The 20,168-nt window shown below is 39.2% G+C and overlaps 1 long non-coding RNA gene across 2 annotated transcripts in view; it reads right to left on the reverse strand.

Moving 5' to 3' along the window:
* Window positions 1-8,052: 8,052 nt before the first annotated feature.
* The window catches only part of LOC113164859, a 125,279-nt gene continuing 113,163 nt past the window's right edge, over window positions 8,053-20,168 (reverse strand). For both annotated transcript variants that reach the window (XR_003299040.1, XR_003299038.1), the window contains one exon: window positions 8,053-8,175. This is a non-coding gene — a long non-coding RNA (uncharacterized LOC113164859). The remainder of the gene's footprint in view (window positions 8,176-20,168) is intronic.

Genomic DNA, 20,168 nt, shown 5'->3' on the forward strand with positions numbered 1-20,168 from the left:
ATTAGCTTGAAAAAGTCTGAGGTGAATGAGATGAGCTGTGAGACTCAATAATGCCCCCACCCCCACCCCACCCAACTCTCCCGCCCTCTCTGTCTCGCTCCCTTCATCCTCCATGCTCAGGGTCAAGCATGGCTTTATAAATGTTATCTGATTGCTGAGAGCTTTCCAATGCCTAGATTCAGTGGTGAAATTAATCTCTGACTAAAATATTGATGCTGCACAAAACCTATCAAGTGAGGCAAAGCAATCAGGCAATAATGGGGGAGGCGTTGGAGTGAATAAAAAAGCACTGCAGATAAGCAAAATCAATCGGACAGCGTCACCCCAGGTTTAGGTGCCATGGTGAGGCGTCGGAAGGAAGTTATGTTTGATCAACTATAGTCCAGGTGAAACACCGAAATACAGTTGATATAACATAAAACTGACCTTGAAATTAAAGGTAATCCCTGAAATCCACAGAAAGCTATTACAAGATATGGTGAAAAAACAGCTTTTAACTGAGTTTCCAATTCCCCTGATTGAATCTTTGGCTGGGTAACTCACTTAACTCACTTACTGGCAGAATTCATGTTCATGAAAAAAAAAAAAAAAACTGCTGCTGGACGCTGCTTTAGTAAATACAATAGCTGAATATTTTGTACCCTGCTATTTGCTAATGATAATAGTGATAATAGCTACATAAGCCAGTTACTGAGGTCTAATTGAGTGACTGTGTAGCAGAGTGAACTCAGATGCGGAACAGCTCTCCATCAAAAATTGCTCTTCAGTTTTTCATTGTTATTAATGGAATTTTTATAACATTATCGCAAACAAGACTGTTTTTATCACCAAGCCCTACTCCTAGGTTGTAGCTCTATGGAAGCCATTATTATTCCATTGGACAGGCCTTAATCCTTGACAATAGCAAAATCACTTTATATTATACAGTATACAATGGTGACCTTCTACCATTCACCTTCCTGGGTTTAGAAGAATAATACAAAACAAGCCTTAATCTTCTCTGCTATGCTTCAATCCTCTGTAGAACCCCTGGGGGAATGTCACAAAGGCACTGTCGAAATGCCTCCTGTGAATACCTCCTGGCAACTATGGGAACAGGGAAATAATATAATAAAACATTCATCATTCATTTAGTAATGCTGAGGTTGAAGAAAATGTGAAAGGGGGAGTGTGAGAGAGAAATAGAATAGTAGAAAATCAGGTGCACGTATGTAACAGAGACTGACGGGTCCTTTTCATGTGGAAAAATAGCACTAATTCACTTCCCACACAGTGAGTTCTCCTGTTTGCAATATTCATGTCACCTAGTACAATGAAAAGAGGACAACCCTTGTTACTGGTAGCACTAAGAATAGATGTAGCCCCCTTTTGTTTTGGGGGGGAAAAATAAATAAAGAAAAGGCGGATGAGAACTACACTGAGAAAACTGACCCAGATAGCAACAACAGAAAGCTGAAGTCTGGAGGGGCAAACAAAACAGTCCACACAGTAGAGAGCAAAGGAGAGAGCTGTAAAGACAGAGGGGAAAAAAGGCTCTAAAATTGTTCTCCTGACAAAAAGTTACTTGAGAAGTAAGAGGAAAAAAGTGGATGAATATTTTAAGAAGCAAGCTCTCTCAAGGAGGACCGAGACAAGTATGAGTGAGAATAAAAACAAGCAGCTCTAGCGACAGTTCAAATTGTCGACTTGCAAAAAGGGGGAGTTTTTCAGAGTACACGAGCAGGCAGCATCTGGTGAAGCCTGACTCTGTGTGTACATTTCCCCCTGTATGGTGGAGTGCACCATCAGCTTATTGGGGTAATCATCTGAAGAGGAGAAAACACAAATATGGCAACTGGGGACCGTTTTTTTCGACTTTGTTAGAACATCTGCAGTTGTTGCAGTTCTATTTCCAGAACACTTTCTTGGTTGCGCTGAGCTAAGTGCTACAGTAAGCTGCTAGTGTAAGCTGTGTATCAGTAGCATATTCAATGCAAACCTAAGCAGTGCAATGGTTTAACATGCACAATAGGCCCACCAAATACTTTGTAGATAGTACAAATTCATTGACACAACATGTGCTAAGGGCTAATGAAGATATTCTCTGAGAAAATATAACCCATGAACTCAAACCTAACATATAATCCTGTCACACCAATCAGACACATACAGCACATTTTCTAACAGTCGTTAAATGCTATGCCACACTCAAAATGCTAATGTGTGCTGCAATACGCCATTTGTCCTTGTGCCTAGCTGGCCTGCAGCTCCACTGAGCATGGCCTACAGTGTCCAGACTGTCAACTCTATTCTCCTTTTCCCTCCATGCTGGGGAGAAGAGATTCTGACCCCACCATGATGACACTGCTCCAGAAGAGATTATAGACCCCGATACTCCACTATTATACACACACTGCCCTTTAACAAAGATACAAGGGGCAGCTGCCAGCTCTGTCAGGCCCCACAGGATCTGCTTAGACATGTTTGTGCAGGAGAACTAACAGAAACAGACCAAGACAGCAAATGGTACCTATAAGATATAGAGATGTATACAAGCATTGTAATTTACACCTGTGGTCATTCAGATAACACTCCAAATGCACAATAATTACAGTGCACACGTATGCATGAAAGACAGGCACAGTGTATAAAACAGGTGCAAAATAATTATAGTCAAGCAACATTTAAACTACAAGGATTTTTAGACTGAAGTCTAAAAAGACACTATCCATTATGGAACACCACGTGCAAATTACTAAGGAAAACTGCAGTTTCAGTGTGTAAAGCCTGTGGCCACACCCTAGTCAGTGATGTCACAGCAGGCCTTTGACATACAAAGGCAAAACAAGTGGTGTGACATCACTCAGTGGGGTGCAGTTACAAATGTCACTCACCGGGAAAGCTCTAACTGCACAGAGCTGTGTAGCAGCAGCTTTCTGCCCTTTGAGATTTAGTGTTAAATTACCCTTTAAAACAACGCATGAGCTGCAAACAAGTTCAAAGGCAGGTATGCAAGTTTCCAGTGTAGCTGTGTCCAGAACAAAACATGTTGACATTTCAACATCTTTGACAGCATTGTTTTTTATATACAGGAATAATCCACTAATCTTTTCAGCTTATATAAAAAAAGAAGATACAGATATAACAAAAAAATGATAAGTTACGTAAAACAAATGACAACTCAATAGATTCGACTCAGTACACTAATGATTAGTACTCCACTTTGATCATGATAAATGTGGCCTAATGTGGACAATTTCCCAGTCACCTTGCATTTTTATTCAAATCCCATCTGCATTTCATTAAGTATGAACCTGCACAGTCTTAAAAGGCATGCTTTAAATTGTGGACTGAACTTAAGCTCATCTGTCAAATTACATATAGGTCTCCCTAAATTTAAATTTAATTGCTACATTAAAATTACATTGATTGAATTTCTTTCTTTGACTTTGAGGATTTGCTAATGTCACTGGGTGAAAGAAATACCCCTGTATTTCCACTTTGTATGAGAATCAAGATGCCAGCTTGCCTTCCTCAGAGCAGTGGAAATTATGTATAAAAAAAAAAAAGTGTAATTCCCTTTCAGTAAGATGACAACTTGAAGATGGGTGGTAAGATGGGAAGCCAAAATCATTTAAGTCCAACACCATTTCCAGAACCATCTCTACGAAGCTGTGGTGTAACAACTGGATAGGTGTGGGGGAAAAAAGTGATGGTAGCAGAAAAGATTAGTGGATTATTCAAGTAACTGAATAACAAAAAAATAATTGGCAACAATTTTGACAGGTGAATAACCGTTTGAGGTACTTGCATCAAATTAACAGGTTTTATCTTCTCAAATTTGAACAGTTGCTGGATTTATTAGTTTTAGACAGTAAACAGAATGTATTTGGCTTGTTGGACAAAATAGGACAATTATGTTAAGTTGGGAAAATTCTAATTTGGTGTTTAACATGGATTAGCCTGTTAAACACACTGCCAACTCATTTCAGCTGGACATTGTGAAGTTCAGTAGACATCCAACAACCTGTACAGGCCATTTAGGCTGTAGTAAATATATAGGAGGGTCTTATTTGTAGTATTAACCCTGCCTACAAGGTTCTGACTGACCGAGGGACTGTTTTTCCAGTTAAGGGAACCAGAAATCAGCGGGCACAACACTGGAGCTATTTTTGAAGTGACTGGCCTAGTCTTGGCAAATGTTCAAATAAGAGGTTGATGTTTTATGGGCATTCACAGAGAAAGAAAAACATGTTTCACTTCAATCTGTCCCTTGACTTTGTGACCAGTTTCTTGGCACTGTCTATGAGTGTTTGCTGAGCAATTAGAATTAATTCATTTATACCTGTGATCAGTATGTTTTTCATCTCCTTTTCAAATTGTGTTTTATAATATCTGTTAATGATGTAATTGGGTTCATGTTAACTTATGTGAAATATGTAACACGATTGTTTTTGCCCAATTGAGTTCATTAATCCTGGAGGGACTGTGGGGGAATGCAACTGACCTGTTCTATTTTTGGCACTTTGCTCTGTGCGTCATTGTAAAAGCAAAGGAGCTGAGTGAGACAGAGAGATAAGTGAGTGAGAGCGTGTGTCCATGAGTGTGTATATTTTCATCCTAAGAGACTCCACCCTGAAGGCAACAGCTCAAACCTGCTGCTGTCACATACAAACAATGAGACCTGACTTGATGAACTGACAATGACACATAGTCTGTGAAATTGGATTCAAGATACCAGAAACTAGCTTCTTTACCGTTTTAAACTGAAGGACATAATGGGTAGTGACATATATGAGGAAGGGAATAAAAATAATAGAATAGAAGTAAAATCTTAGATCCTGTATGTTCATTATTATGTACTGCTACAAATTCACTATATTGGTGACATACACATGAACACCAGTAATTTGTGACTGGTACTCTGGTGTCCTTGGCCCCTCCTGTCAGGCAGAAGCCTCGTGGCAATGATCAAAATTGGAACAACATGGAAACCCACCATCTTGGCAAGCTCATAATTAAATAACAGCTCTTGGCACATAAGTATGTAAATGCTGCTTTTCTGCTTGTGCTTATGCCCGTTTCACCACGCCCCAACCCCGCCTCACTACAACACTGATCAGTAGACAAGGTCCTGCCAGGTCCTGTTGCTCGACACTATCCTCAAAGGAATTATTAGCCTCTCCTCTACAGCAGATTTAGATCAGAAGCGCCACACTTTGAGGCCCACGGCTCGACTGGCTGAATGGCTAATGTCCGATTGGCCACAGCATGTAGAAGGAAAGAAGAAGAGTGGAGAAAAAATGTATTTGGGGGGTGCTGGTGCAATAAGTCCCAATGTGCTTGCCAGGTGGCAGTGCAGGATGAGGGTTAAAGTACAAGGGTAGGGTCATAAATGGTGAGGGCTCATAATTCTGAAGATGTCAGAGGCCAAAAGGATATTTTTTGTATGGGCAGTGATAAAGCATGTAGGCAATACACCGAGAGGGGCTTATTAAATTCCCCATAAGCCTATCACTGTGTGACAGAGTAAAAAGCTTTCTGTTAACATGCCAGTTTATGGCTACGTGGCAATTGCTCTGGTACAGTCACACTCTCTATGGATAGCATGGGTTCTATGTGTGGCTGTGGCTTATTAACGATGCCCCATCAAACATTGCACTATGATTGCATGCTTATCAACATCTAACCCTATGTCAAGCATGTAGCAAGAGTTAACCTGGCTTCTCATTTGTAATAGAGATTCTGAATGTGATATTTCTAATTGAACAACAGAAAAGCCTTTGCTATTTCTGGCTCAGCCGTTCAGCATTTCAGTTCATTCATAATCTCTTACTCTCTGCTTTTTATCAAACCAGAGAGCAGCCTTCCTAACCATGGCTGTGCATAAACACCAGCAGGCATTTTAGCCAATTTGTACTATGATTGGAGCTGAAGAGCCCCCTGTCACTGACAAGGAGAGATTTATCAATCAAAGAGTCTCTGGCTGCAGTGTTTGCTCACTTACTGTGGACTGCCTGTGCTTTTCTGGAGGAAGATGTGATGAAGAAAATAGCCGACAATGTGAGAGAATATCTGGAAAATATCTCAAGATAAGAAGAAGGAGGATGATTGAAGTAGGTGTGCGGGAAAAATGTGCGAGCTGCAACAGAGAAAGAAGGATTGCAGAGGAAAGAACATGTTTTGAATGAAAAATTAAACAATGAAAAGAAGAGGAGACAGAAACAGCCTGGGAGAAAAGCCATTAAAAGAAGCAATTTTTAAATGCATATAATACAGTGCAGTGCTCCAGATGTTGCCACTTTGACATGTAAGCCAATTAAGATGGGGTAGACGTAGTCAACATGCAATAATGCATGCGTGAACCTGCTACATTACATATGTAAAACATCACATCAGTAATGCCGAGCACTACCGTTTGTCAGCATCAACCACAACTGAGATCCAATTAATTATCTCCACGTCTTTGTATCTGTCTGCCTCACCTCAAACGTATGCAAACTGATTAACTCAGGAGAACACTGAACTCTCATGGAGCAGAAACAATGCATAACTGATCTGTGATAGGCTGTGTACAACAAGTTTTTTTAAAAAGTGTTGCGATACAAATCAATTGTCTGGTTTAGAAGTGCCTTTTGGAAAATCTAACGGCACATTAAAAACAAAAAATATTTAATTCTCTGCCGATAAGAGATGCAAAGAGCCCGCTTCTTTTACACCACAAACTAAATCATCTCTGATTCGTAACACCTTTTCACCTTCACCTTCTACCTCAGACTCAAGATTTATACTGCAAGTATGCACTCAATAGACACAGAAGCATGAAAGATAATAAGTTTGTAAATGTATTCTTTGCTAAACTTCTTGAATGCCTTTTGAGATAAGTCCATCCAAAAGATAAGAGGGACATGTTCAGACATATTAATGATTAGTTGCTAATGACTGATCAAACAAAACACACTGCCACTAGTAAGTACTGCTTTAATGAAGTCTCGCTGAATACTAAGCAATCAATAAAGCCAGAGTTCAGTATCTGTTAAGTCTGAGAAATCTATGTTAAAAAAGTGCTTTGAAATGAACAGAGGAACGTGATGTGTGATCTATGAAACATATAGTACACACAAAACACTCAAAAGTTTTCCTATTGTGCTGGTAAATGAATTGGAATGCCCTTTCATAGACTTACACTTTTGACCAGAGATGCACTGTATAATGTCACAAACCACCTTATATAATGAATCAATGTGCCTTCTCTGTATTTTTTTTCTCCTCTGCCTGCTGCTTTCTCGCTAACCAATGTTGACATTTGGCTCAAAGTACATTGATTTATGCTGGGAAGTGGAGCACGTATATACAATGACTTGAAGTGTGAGGTGGAGGGTACAAAATGGGAACAAACTGCAGTGTGTGGATCTTCTCAAGGTAATGTAGGGTTCCTTTAAAGCACACTACCTTCGTATGAGTCATGAAAAAGGGGATTCTAAGTGCCAGTTTGTTTACATCTGGAATATGTCAAGCATTCATCCACACCTTGTATTGTACACAGCAACACGTCCCTCAAAGGAAAAGAGTGCAGTCTATAAATGCCTTCAAGAAAAATTTCAGAAAGTCACTGCTTACTTTTTTTTTTTAAATGTTAGAAAGTGAAAATATTTCATTGCTAGTAATTTAAGAAAAGCCAAACAAAAAACAAATTCTGATCTTTTTTGAAAGTAATTTCATGCAACAGATTTTCAATGAATTTTATCACTGACTGCTCTCTGCAGCTTGCCAATGTTTCTTTCATTTGACTAAGAACATCTCTGCAGTTGTACAGGCTTGCAGCTCAATTGACTCTAGATTGGTGAATATATAAACTGTAGTACCAAGTCCTGAATAATGTATTGGAATCAGATCTGTTCACTATGGTGGTGAAGCTCCCATTGTCATGCACAGTGCCAAGCTTTGATATGAAACCAAACAGTCACATATAAAAAAAAATGCACAGCTGTGCGAACTGTGGGAATTTTGCAGGGTCGCCAGAATGCATTAAATTAAAAGCTTGAAAAAGTCAATTAATAAAAAGGAGCTTACTGTGTAAGAAGTATTCATGTTCCTCACAATGGAGCAAAAGATGAGGGCTGGAAACTGAAGAAGACGTGACGGGTCATCTCAACAGGTCCATTCAGTAGATATGTCACTCTTCCATTCAAGAATCTGAAATGTAAACATAAAAGAAATACATAATTGACAACTTATAAGTCAGAGTGTAAATCAATAGTTTTACTTTTACATTTTCTATGGGACAAATACTCAAAAGCAGATAGTAAATGCATAATGAAACTATAAGGTATAGTGACAGGATATCATGTTAACTAGCACTGTTGGGCAACAAATGTTATCATTGTAATTAACATATATTCTATCAAAGAAACTCCATGTCCCTCAACATCAAACTTTATTACTTTTTAAACAGGATAAAATGAGCAAAAATTAAATTCACTGTCAGCCGTCTGTGATTAAACAAACTGAGAGACAGAGCATAGATGAGGAGAGATCATTTGGAAATATGCAAATGGGGATATGAATACAGATCAGGTTTCTCCTCGGCAGGAGATGAATACATTTACCTCTCATCTATATGCTGATGGCAACAACAAGGTGCTTTTTTGGCACTAGCACAGTAGAATCTATGATGCTTTCATAAAGCTTTCAAGGTCAGTTGTCTGAAATGAACACAACCTTAGTAGAAAAAAGGATGAAAAGCAAATAGATTTAGATCTTGTCCACTGTTTACGCCTTCTTTTACTACAGCTTTTCTTCAGGTAAAATTGTAAATTACAACCTCCAAAGTGAGTCAATATCTATACATTATGTCTGCAGAAACATAAGAAAAGTTATTTTATTATTATTATTATTTTTTACTTTAAGTAAAACCACTCGCCATGCTTGTTTGTGCAACAAGAGCAGCATACAATATATTAACATGTAGAAAGCCAACATCATTTCAGAGGTGTAAGCAATCCTATTTTCATCTTTGGCATTGCCATTCTATACAAACCTGCAAGTTTTACACAAGTTTTAGCTTGTGCTTATTCATAGCTTAAGGTCTAACCTCAATCTGTCGGTTTTGAGTCAAATCTATATTCATTCCTCTTCATCATATTACATACATATGGGTTAAACCCTCAAGGTGGCACAGCTCTTCAAACATATTATAGAACTATTAAAGGACTGAGGGCATGAATTATTCACCAACTTTCAAAGGTTGGGAACACTGTATAACATTAGGCCATATAAGGCATTTTAAACCAAGACTGTGTAACTTTGAAAAGAAAAAAATAACACACTGTTCCTTCTTCCTTAAAAATAAAACTTTTCTAACATTATCTAACGAGCTACTTGTCATAACTGACCAACCCACTAAAAAAGACTGTAGCAGTAAAAGTGAAAAGAAAGACTTGGAATTCAAATTTTCACTTTTAAGAAATATTATAAACTCACTTATAAAGTTAATTTTAGTTTGCTTTATGGATTGGTTCATTGTAGCAAAAACATTAAGGATGGTAAAATGCATGGATTTTCTAATTGCTGACTATTTAATATGTTGCTATCGCTGTACCACAGGAGAATATACAGCACAAGCACACATACAAGTAAAACTTGTACACTTTTACTAATTTCCTAAGCTACAATTAAAATTATTATAAGTAGAGAGAAGTATTTAAAAAGTTCAGACACTAGCTTCCAGTGCTGGCTGTCACTTTCAGTCGTGCCATTGACGAGTGTTGCCAGAGGCAAATCATATCAGTTGTTACTACACATCCTGAGTGGACTTAGTGATCCTGTAGTTCATAAATCTTCTAACTCGCAGAGTGTGTCATGTACGTTTCAGGGGTCGCACAACATCAATTATTTAAATGTAGACACTCTCCCTACATATTGCAGTGTGTGGGATTAAGAAGTCTGTAGCTGTTTCAATTTGTCACATATAAAATTGATTAAAACATAACAAAATATAAGTAGCACATTATTGAAGGACTTAAATTTGGGTTTCAAAGATCTTGATAGGACATCCCTAGCATATTCTACAAAGAAGGCCCATGTATGATTTTTACTTTGTTATTGCAGAGCAAGTTGTACAACATTATTGGTTAGCAGAGCTCATTACATCTACAGGTGGCAAAAAATGACTTCAAGGTGAATGCTAATGACATTTTTGTAGAACAATCTTGTTTTCTCTGGCGGGTCTGTGTGCTCGAAGACATCTGACAGGTGGATAACCAAGTAATTATCAAGCTAATCACGCGCGGTAAACTATGAGTCATGCATCAATATCCACAAAACTGAGCTTCTGTTATTTGTCACCTTCTGTCACTGAAATAAGAGAAAAACTCTTGATGTGCAATCATGTGTTTCTGAGGGTCAGAATTTAAAAAGCGAGCCAAAAAGGACCGGGAATGATAGGTAAAGTGGTAAAATGACTTTTAAGCTCTCAGCTTGAAGGCTGTGTGTCACAAGTTCCTCTGGAAAAGCTAATTCAGTCTTGATTTGTTGTCATCTCTGAGTGCAGATTTTGGGAGAGTGCTACTCCAAGCAGCCTGGAGAGAGGAAACACATCACTCTTACAAAAAGATGTCTGTTGCTTGGATTGGCCATATGCCTCAGCTTCTGCAAAATGTCGTTTCTGTTTATCAAAATAAATCTCAGCAATCAATTCTGTTTTTTTTTTTTTTTAATTTCTTAGTAGTTGTTCATCTTTATGCATGATCTTCCTTTCATGTATTACCTTCATTTATAGATTTTACAGCATACAGTTTATGTCTTTAATGTTGCTGTTGCTATATAATGTTACATTGATATATAACACCAGCGGTGTTAGCTATGTCGTATAAATTTTAAATATACTCTGCATTCTGTACAATACGGCTGCCAGAGTATGGTCCAGAGACTTCATTTAAAAGCTGTCCTGCTGTGCTCTCCGTTGGCTTTCCAATGAGTCATCACTTACATTTATATTATGTTCAGAGGCTTTGTAATCCAAGTAGGGAATTGTGGTGTTTTGAAGCAAGGCCATAATTGATAGAAATTAAAGTGAAATGCAAAAAAAAAAAATCTATTTAATATATAAGAAAAAAACTTTTTTCAAAATTGGAACTCAAACCACTTTGTTCAGCAACCAGACGTGAATATTGTTCGTCTTCTGTTTGATGCTTTGAATCTACTGTAGTGGTAGTATAATTTTATTTATTTATTTGCCTCTTTTTTGCCTGGGTACAGCTGGTAACTGTAAAATAAATAAAAACAATACTTTGTGAGTGGTGAGCATGAACTGAACGAAAAGTGGGCTGGAAAAGCTAGCGCTGAATGGGCCTGTCAAAGGTGAGTTCTTTCAAATACACAGTCATTTGATCCGCTGTTGCCAGAAAAAGAAAATAGGTTAGACAGCACAAAGTTTGAAGAAGAGATCACTGTTTCTATTGTTTTAACATCCTGTGTCCCACCCACTTCCATTTTAAATCCCTATATTAACAATTATGAATTTTTAAAGGTTGCAGAAGCTTGGCTGTAAACCTCGACTGCATACACAAAAACTACTTAAAGACATGTGCCTGGTTGGGAGGCAGTCACAGCAGGAACTCATAACTGGCATACTCAAATATAATCACACTCTTGATATACAGTAATTGTATCTTGCAAAGGGAGTGCAATAGGCTTAAAAGGAGGTCTGCTTTGAATATTTGCTGGCCATAGAACCGATAGGCCCAAACAACAAATGGAATTACACAGTCTGGAGCCACTACAGACACATCAGAGCAAGACTGAGCGTCGCTGTGGTTAAATGTATACTGTATGCCTTGAGGTGATTGTGAATCAGTGAGATGCAGTCACAGGAAATGCTCAGCAATGGCTTCATTCAGGACCTCATTAAAACCGCCATGAGAAACAAGATGCGATTCCCGTAGTTGTTTCACTTAAAAGTTGTAAGAGAAACTTATAAATACTGCAGACATTTCAAAATAATTGATTCATATTAATACACCTATAAGATCATATATAATGCAGATAGTAGCATTAATAATGAGCCTAGTTAAATAACTAAAAGTCAAACGAAACATACCACAGCTACAAAGCTCATTCTGTAAGACATTCATAAGTAATACCTCTTTTATTGAATGTAACTTATATTTTTAAATCTTGCCATACCAGATTTCAATATTCCATATGCTAATTTCAAGGAGAAAGCAGAGAGAGTGCCAGCCTCTGCATAAAAAAAGGGTACACTTTTGGCACCCTGTATAAAATTATGAATAAATAACCCAACATGCTGTTAGCCTGGGGATTAAACATACACTATTAGTTTTCTTCCAAAAAAAAACTATTCACTATCACTTGTCACTTGAAACAGATGGCTGCAGTGTCCTCTATATGACAAGTCTGTCCAGCTCTCACAACCTTTGGCTGTGGCCTGTGGCCTAAGCCTTTCACAATTATCTGCACATTCAACAACAACCATGTACATGAAAACAAACACGCTGTATATCACAACACACACATTCTCTATCTTTCTCTCTTTTTCTGCCCATCTATTCGGTTTTCCTCGGTATCTCCTCTCTCCAAAAAACCCTTTCTAATAAATATTAATGCCAGCTCCCTTGTGGCAGGGCAGGGCTTACTCACAGCCAAATGATCCTCACACAGAATAATGAAGGCGATGGGATCCAGGTGAGAGGACAGAGGGAGGCTTATGTAACTCAGTGCCTTGTCAGGCAGGTTTCATCTCTAATTTAACACCTGGGGAAGGAGATTGGAGATATAGGAGGAGACGTGAGGAATTAGCCCCATAACCTGGGAAAATGTGGAAATGGGGGAGGCAAATGCAATGAGAGAGTAAGCCGGCAAGACATTTAATGCATAAACAGCTCTGCAGCCAAGTTTTGGGTTTGTGATAGATGTGATTAAGTTGCAAATACATCATGAATACACCTGCTGAGAGAATTATACTTTGCCTTTGAATAAACCACAGGGTTTTTCCACTGGTTCAGTTATACCACTCTCAGCGTTCTAGTGCAGGACTGATCAGTACAAGACATCTGCAAACAACTGCCCACCACAGGGCATGCCAGAACTCAAGCAGTTCAATGACTGTGGGTTTGTCATGTCAACAATTGTCCCCTGTTGACACATATAAACAAGATAAATGGCTCTGACAGGCAATTTCACTGACACAGGGGATGGCGATTTCACATTTTCTGGAGATCGGCCTGCCCCACACAAGTGCTCTGTGTGGGCCAAACAATCAGACTAGGACTGGAAACCAACTTATATCCTGATCCCGCAGACCTTTAAATTGTACATTACGACCTTGTTATAACTGCATATGGTAAAATTTATATTTCTGAGCTGGTTTGAAATATGCTCTTTATTGTCTTACTGTCTTTATTGTGGAGATGCACTATTGAGGCCCCCATGATAAAAAGCAGAGGTTGCATTACACTGCAGAGGCTGGAACTCTCTCTGCTTCATTGTCTGTCATTATGATGGACATTCTTTCCTAATCTATTACCTGTTAATTTAATTTTTGTTATTTTAATAAGACATATTGAAAGCTGCAATATGCAATGTAAGGGAGCACAACCACGACGCATTCCCTTCTGCTTCCCTCCCTCCCTTCCCTCAACCTTCCTTCTACCTGTTTCACTATGCTTCCTACCATCTGGTACACTCCACCACACCATGCACAGACCTTAATTAAGGTATTAGTCATTTTCAAATTTCAATAAATATATTTAATTGTCATTAAAAATGTTTCAGACTTATTCTGCAGTGACGGAAGAACTTTCCAAAGGGATGACCACCTAATTAGCACAGGTTCAGACAGGTTTCTACTGCAGATGCCTTTGTAATTGAGGAAATTATGAAAGTATGAATGTGGAAAATATTTAGAGAGTTCCTTGAAGAACACAACCATAGACTTATTGTTACAGCTCATCTTTCAGTATGACAATGACCTGGCTGAATGCAGCCAGCCGGTAAGTAGCAAGTTGCCTTCAAATCAATATGAATCATCTACGATGTAAATGACTGATCTACAATTCATTTTTAAACGTCTTACACTGACAGATGTGTTGGAAATAATGTGCTAGAGTGTGAATAGCAATTTAACGTACTAGTTCTGCCAGCCGTGAGTGTCTTTCTTTGTGCATGTCTATGTATGTATGTGTGCACCTCAAGGCCCGTATTGGTGCATAGGAACTAAGGGGAAAGAAAAAAGAAAAAGAAATTATACATATATATGCATATTCATAACAACGACTATATGGGCACAAATATAGATGCCCATAAGTGCGTGTGTCTATGCATGCATAATGCATCTTTGGTGTGTGTTTGCCCTTGCATCAATAACACTTGTCAGTGTGCAGACTGGTGAGCTGAGGACCAAAGATGCAGCAAAGCCAAGGTCTAAGCAGGGGCCAGATTGATCAGAGGGCCCCTCCAAAGCCCCAGGAGGGCCACTAATGGAGCTGTCATCATGCCACGTCCTTGCTGTCCAACAGCCTCCTCTGCTGTCACACACATCACTTGTACATCAAACACACACATACACACAAAGTGCTTGCTGGTCTCAACGTCTCAGCAGTTTCTCCTCAGCTGGAGTTAGTACAAGAGAGTTCAAAGGCACAACCGTGTCAGACTTGTACAATAGCAGGACATTCAAATTAAGCTCTAAAGCTTTAAATCTTACATCCTGTGTTCAATGCTCTGACCTCAGGAATCTAAAAAGGTCATGTATAACAGTGTACAGAGATTGCTACACAACAAGCTTAAAGGTTCAGATTTTGTAGAAGTGCTATACAAGTGCCAACTGATAATTAGCTCTAGCTCTGAGACTGCCTTGTAGAAGGAACATTTAATTAGCTATTGTATTGCGGCTGGTTGTTTCCACAGGAAGTGGACCAGAGCGTTGGAAATAAAGTGCTGAAACCTTTTGTCTGTATTTTATCTGAGCGTAATAGTAAGAACAATTTAAACCCTCACCTGCTTAACTCTAAGTTTGTTCTTATGTGGAAGAGATCCGAAATCAAAAGAGAAACTTGTATGGTTTAACCTACAGCCTTAGTGCTGTACAGCAAATCCCTGCATCCAGGTCAAAGCCTTGGAGCTTTATATATGGTGGTTTTTACCACTTCAGCAGATTGTTATTCGTTTTGTCCTTGGGAAAAGAAAAAAGCCTCTCTTTGTGTGCATGTGCAGTGGTATGAGGACATATATGTGCCTGTCTATTTGGTCTGTCAGGGTTTATTAATGACAGGTTCGGGACAAGTTGTAATATTATCAACTGAAACTGAGTACAGGCACAAACTGCAAGAATTACCATTAGCCTATCCAAATGAGGGAATCTACCTTTTCATCTAGCCTGTCTCTGTTAGGCTTTTCCCTTTAGGTGTTGTCATGCAGGCTCAGAGGGGTCACTGAAACTAATCTTAGGTTAGCAAAAAGAGCATTCAGCAGTGTTTTAGACTTGCAAAGAAGTTGGTGAAAACTCAGGCTGACATGGTCGAGCCCTGCCAGGATACAATGGCTATGCAAGTGTTATGGGAAAGCAGTTACTCATGGACTTTCAATGTCTGAAAAACTGGGACATACATTGATTTAGACAGATTACTCTGAATTTATGTATTTCCACAGTGTGTAAAATGTCTGCACTATCAATGAGTTATTACACATAAAAACACACCTGCACTTGCCAAAGCTTACAACACTGTCCCCACTTCACACAGGCTTGCTACCTCTGGCTATCTCGCAGTGAATCTGATGGTTGCATATATGACAGATAGTAGATATGTTATCTACTTCTGATGAACCCAAAGGGATTGGAGGGAAAGTGTGTGGTTGGTTTAGCTGGACTCACTTAGCTGCCTACAGATATCATGCAGATGGCAGGAAACAAGCAGCAAGAGATGATATTTGTGTTATTCTCCTGTATCTGTGCTGAAACAGATTATAAAAGTGGACTGTCTATGCCCTACTTCTTTGAAGAATCTGGTACCGATAGTTCATAAATCAATATGATAAGCTGTAATTTGTGAATGTGCAAAGTAATGACAGCCTAGATGGAGCAGGCCTTATTTTTTGCCCAGATAGGGCTTGGCAATATAGCTACTGGTATATTATAGCTTCTTCAATAACCCACAAGGATCAATAGGCTTTCATCAAATCCATTCTTATCAAATGTAGTACATAAAGGTCACTATATGGCGAGCACCTTGACGGCTCGACAAAACAAAAAAATCATTGTTTAGCACTGCAGTAATCCTCGGTTCACACCTCCCCATGACCTGAAGAGAGGTGTGAACCACACTAGTATCTACTCAAAGAAAACATCCTGCCAGTAAAATAATATCTAATAGACCATGAGTGCATCCAAAATACATAACAAAGTGAGTCAGCCCGTGTTGAATAGGAGGAAGAGAGCAAAATTGCTATCCTGCAGATACACTCCAAATGTCAGGTCTGGTAAGAAGAAGTCAAGGCTGCCTTGACAGAGCAATATAATTTGAACCCAATTTTGTGACTCAACTAGATATATCTTCTCTTTTTCCTTCCGAGCGAGTGGAAATATCTGCCACTGTCATTTTTAGAGGAGAGGAGGGAGGAAATGAGCCGTGGAAAAGACGGATTTAGAAGATGGGATGGTGTTTGTGTGCTTCTGTGTCTATGTGTGTGTCTGAGACAGATTACTTCTGTATATGAGCATCAGAGACTGGGACTATGAAAGAAAGTGGCTCTCTGCATATATGGATTGTATATGTATGAGATATATGATCTACTACATATACAAAAATAAGAATTTGTGCATATGTCATATCATGTAAAAAAAAAATGTGAGAATGTGTTGCCATCCATGAGGTCCTGTCATCACCAACGTCAGGCTTGGGTGTCAGAGCATCACCTGTCACTTGTCTTGTCATGTCAGCCATGATCCTGCCAATGCGTCAATCACTGATCTTGAGGTTGTATCCGGGCACCACAGCAACAGGAAGAGATGACACTAGCAGTAATGTTGAGTACCTGTTAAAAGTACTGTAGGACTGCAAGTTGTGCATGCGTGTATACATGCACACACAGGAATGTGATGTGTTTGGGTCAAAATAACAAAGAAATATCTTGGAAGTAAGTGGGAATGTATTGACATTTGACTGATAGGCAACTTGAGGGAATCATAAAACATTCAGGTGGATGCAGTGCAAGAAAAGGTTTGGATTCCAGGAACAGAGGCAGGTCCAACTCTGAAATATTAGAGTTGTGATACATTTTATAGATACCCATGACTCCCTCAACTCTTCACCCGAAGCAAAAGAACTGGCAGCTATTGTCTGTTGTTTTGCCACCTGACATTCTGCTGTTTCCTCTATTTCGCAGTAATGTCAAGGCTGCAAAAGACACATGAGGTATTGATCACAGTCCCCCAACACAGCTGCATCTCTGTGTTGAAATGAAGATTGTGACAGGGAAGAGAAAGAGGAGGATGGAAACTGAATGAAGGGGGATGTCAGCAGTAGGAAAGGAAACAAAGAAATAAAAAAGATGTGGAAAGTAAGATGAGAAAATCTGATAAATGCAGCTGGTGTCAGCTGGCGCTCTCTTCCTACAGGGGCAAGGAGAATAGATCCATGGCCTCCCACCTGCCTGCCATCAACTGGTCAATAGGGAATCCCTATTACTGTTTCTGCCTTGCTGGCTGTGGATATGGACTTGAGACAACGGACCCACGGGAGGTTATTGGCTGCACTCTCCTTCAATAACCGCTACCCATCTCCCTCTAGCTCTTCTCCATCAATCAGCTCTGTCAGCTGAGTTTGTGAGTTCACAGTGCGTTTTGGCTCTTCCGTCTTTCCTTCTCTTGTTTTCAGTCTCCGTTCTTCGTTTCACATGCTCTCTCCATCTTGTGAAACACTTCTCAGACTTCCGTACCTGATTTCTCTGCGTCAGAAGCTTTGTTTCATTTCACAGCCCTATTCAATGCCTTCTTTTTTCTGCTTTCCCTCCTCCGCTTTTCATCTCTCCATCACTGCATCCAATGGTCCAATAAACAGCAAATGCTTCTAAAAAGCTCACTATTTGTTACAAAAGAGATGGAGGCCCACACGCAAGTGACCTGTTCATTCATGCCTTATTTCATGCTATTCAAATAAAGTGAGCAAATAGCACCGAAGACATAAAAGTATAAATATATATAAAGCAGGGAAAGCTTCCTGTTACACTCCCCAGTCTTCTTTTTCTAACTTCAGAGCAGGAGTCAAAATCCCACTCATCAGAGGTGTTGCCATGCCTCGAGTCTTGTTTAGAGGAGTGTTGGTACAAGAAATACTGTGTACTGTGACAAGCTAAGCAACATGACACACAACGGTTTGGCTTTACAGGCTGGATGTCCTAGGGTAGCCACTTGCACATGCTTTGTGCTGCAGAATAAATCAATTAAATACTGTTAAGCAATTACAATTTTTTTTATAAAAATCACTTGAAAGATAAATCTATCAATATTCATCATTAGCAGTGATTAATTTGTTAATTTTTCAATATTTCTATATACTGTACATATATAATACCTCAATACTGGGGCACTATCTGAAGCACAGAATTGGACACATAAGTAAATATATTCAGCAGCAGGACAGAATAGAATTGAGACTGACTCACAATAAACTAGACTGCCCATGTTTGTCATAATAAAAACATGTCAGTTAGAGAAATGGTTTTCCTCATTGATGCTTTAATAGTCTTGGAACAACAATGGAGGTCAGCGGCACAGAGGAAAAGGCTACTGTACACCAGACTCTTGCTATACAGGTAATATTTGTTAGTAGGGTCAATTAATTGTTGGTGCTGTGGCATGGCATGAGTTTTTCTAAAGTACAGTGTCTCCAATAGAGGCATGAATTTCATTATATAACCCTAAACTTTTCTTTACTTAACAATATGGTGAACCCTCCCTTTTTCAACCGTCACCATCCGCACAACCCACAGAAAGTCAATATCAATATTCAGCTACAAACCTTACTGAACACCGTATTGCATTTTTTGGGAAAAAGAGTAAATAAAACAGCATCCACAACCAAATCATGCTCATTCAATGAAGAGAAACTAGGACAGATAGATTGCTCCATTTATTTATTTTTTCCTGCAGTTTAATATATTCTACTGTGTCTGACATAAAACCACCAGGCTCCTCTCCATCACAAGCAAACACAAGATTGAATTTTGGGGGAAGAGCAGGGGAAGGGGAAGAGAGAAAGGATGATTGAGGCAGACAGAAAGAGCAGGCACTAGGTGGCGAGGGGTGGGGGTCATGAAATCGGTAAATCTGTGCATGTAAGCGTACTGGGGCAAGAGATATTTGATTTCTTTTCATATTCCCCCTTTTGCGCATTTTCCAAAGCAACTGGTATGTGAGGACAGACAGATTGAGAGAAAAGTAGCATTCAATTTGACAATATGAAGCCCATTCTGCTGATATTCAATTTTTCTTTAATGCTTTAAAAGTATTATCTCCTTTTCTTATTTCAATGGGCCGTCACAGAGGGGCTGCTTTTCCTCAGTCATATCTCCCATTGCGTCCTTCTCCTCCCTCTGTGCTCCCCTCCCCTTCCTCAGTCTGGGATTATACAGCGCCGCATGTGATGTAATGAATCAGTGAATACAGTAAATATGGGACTGGGAGTGCGCTTGGTGACCTGACAAACCTCCAACATCCCCACACTGCTCGCTCTGCTCAATCTCCACCACTGCTCTGCCAAGAAATAAAAATGAGATCTTATCCAGCCTATCCCATCACACACTCCTGAACACACCCACAGGCACACACACTAATTTGTCTGCTATCATAGCATGATGTCTTCCATTATGGCTCTATGTTTTAGTTGCACAAAACTGTACACGCACAATACTGCCATGTACACTGTGTTACAGCAACCTTTCATGCTGTGAACTAAGACAGAGAATTGAACATACATTAGAGAGTACGGATATAATTCTGCACTTATAAACTATTCACTCCATCTCTTGTCAGAACAGCAGGGACCAAAGGAGTGAGAACAGAAAATTAGGTAGAACAACGTAAACTCTACAGGCCTTAAAATTAGGTTAATAAGATAATAGAAAAAATATGTTTTTTAGGATCCACACAGAATTATTGCATTGTGGTTTTG

Source organism: Anabas testudineus, chromosome 23 (genome assembly GCF_900324465.2).
Source record: "Anabas testudineus chromosome 23, fAnaTes1.2, whole genome shotgun sequence".
Classification (NCBI taxonomy): domain Eukaryota; kingdom Metazoa; phylum Chordata; class Actinopteri; order Anabantiformes; family Anabantidae; genus Anabas; species Anabas testudineus.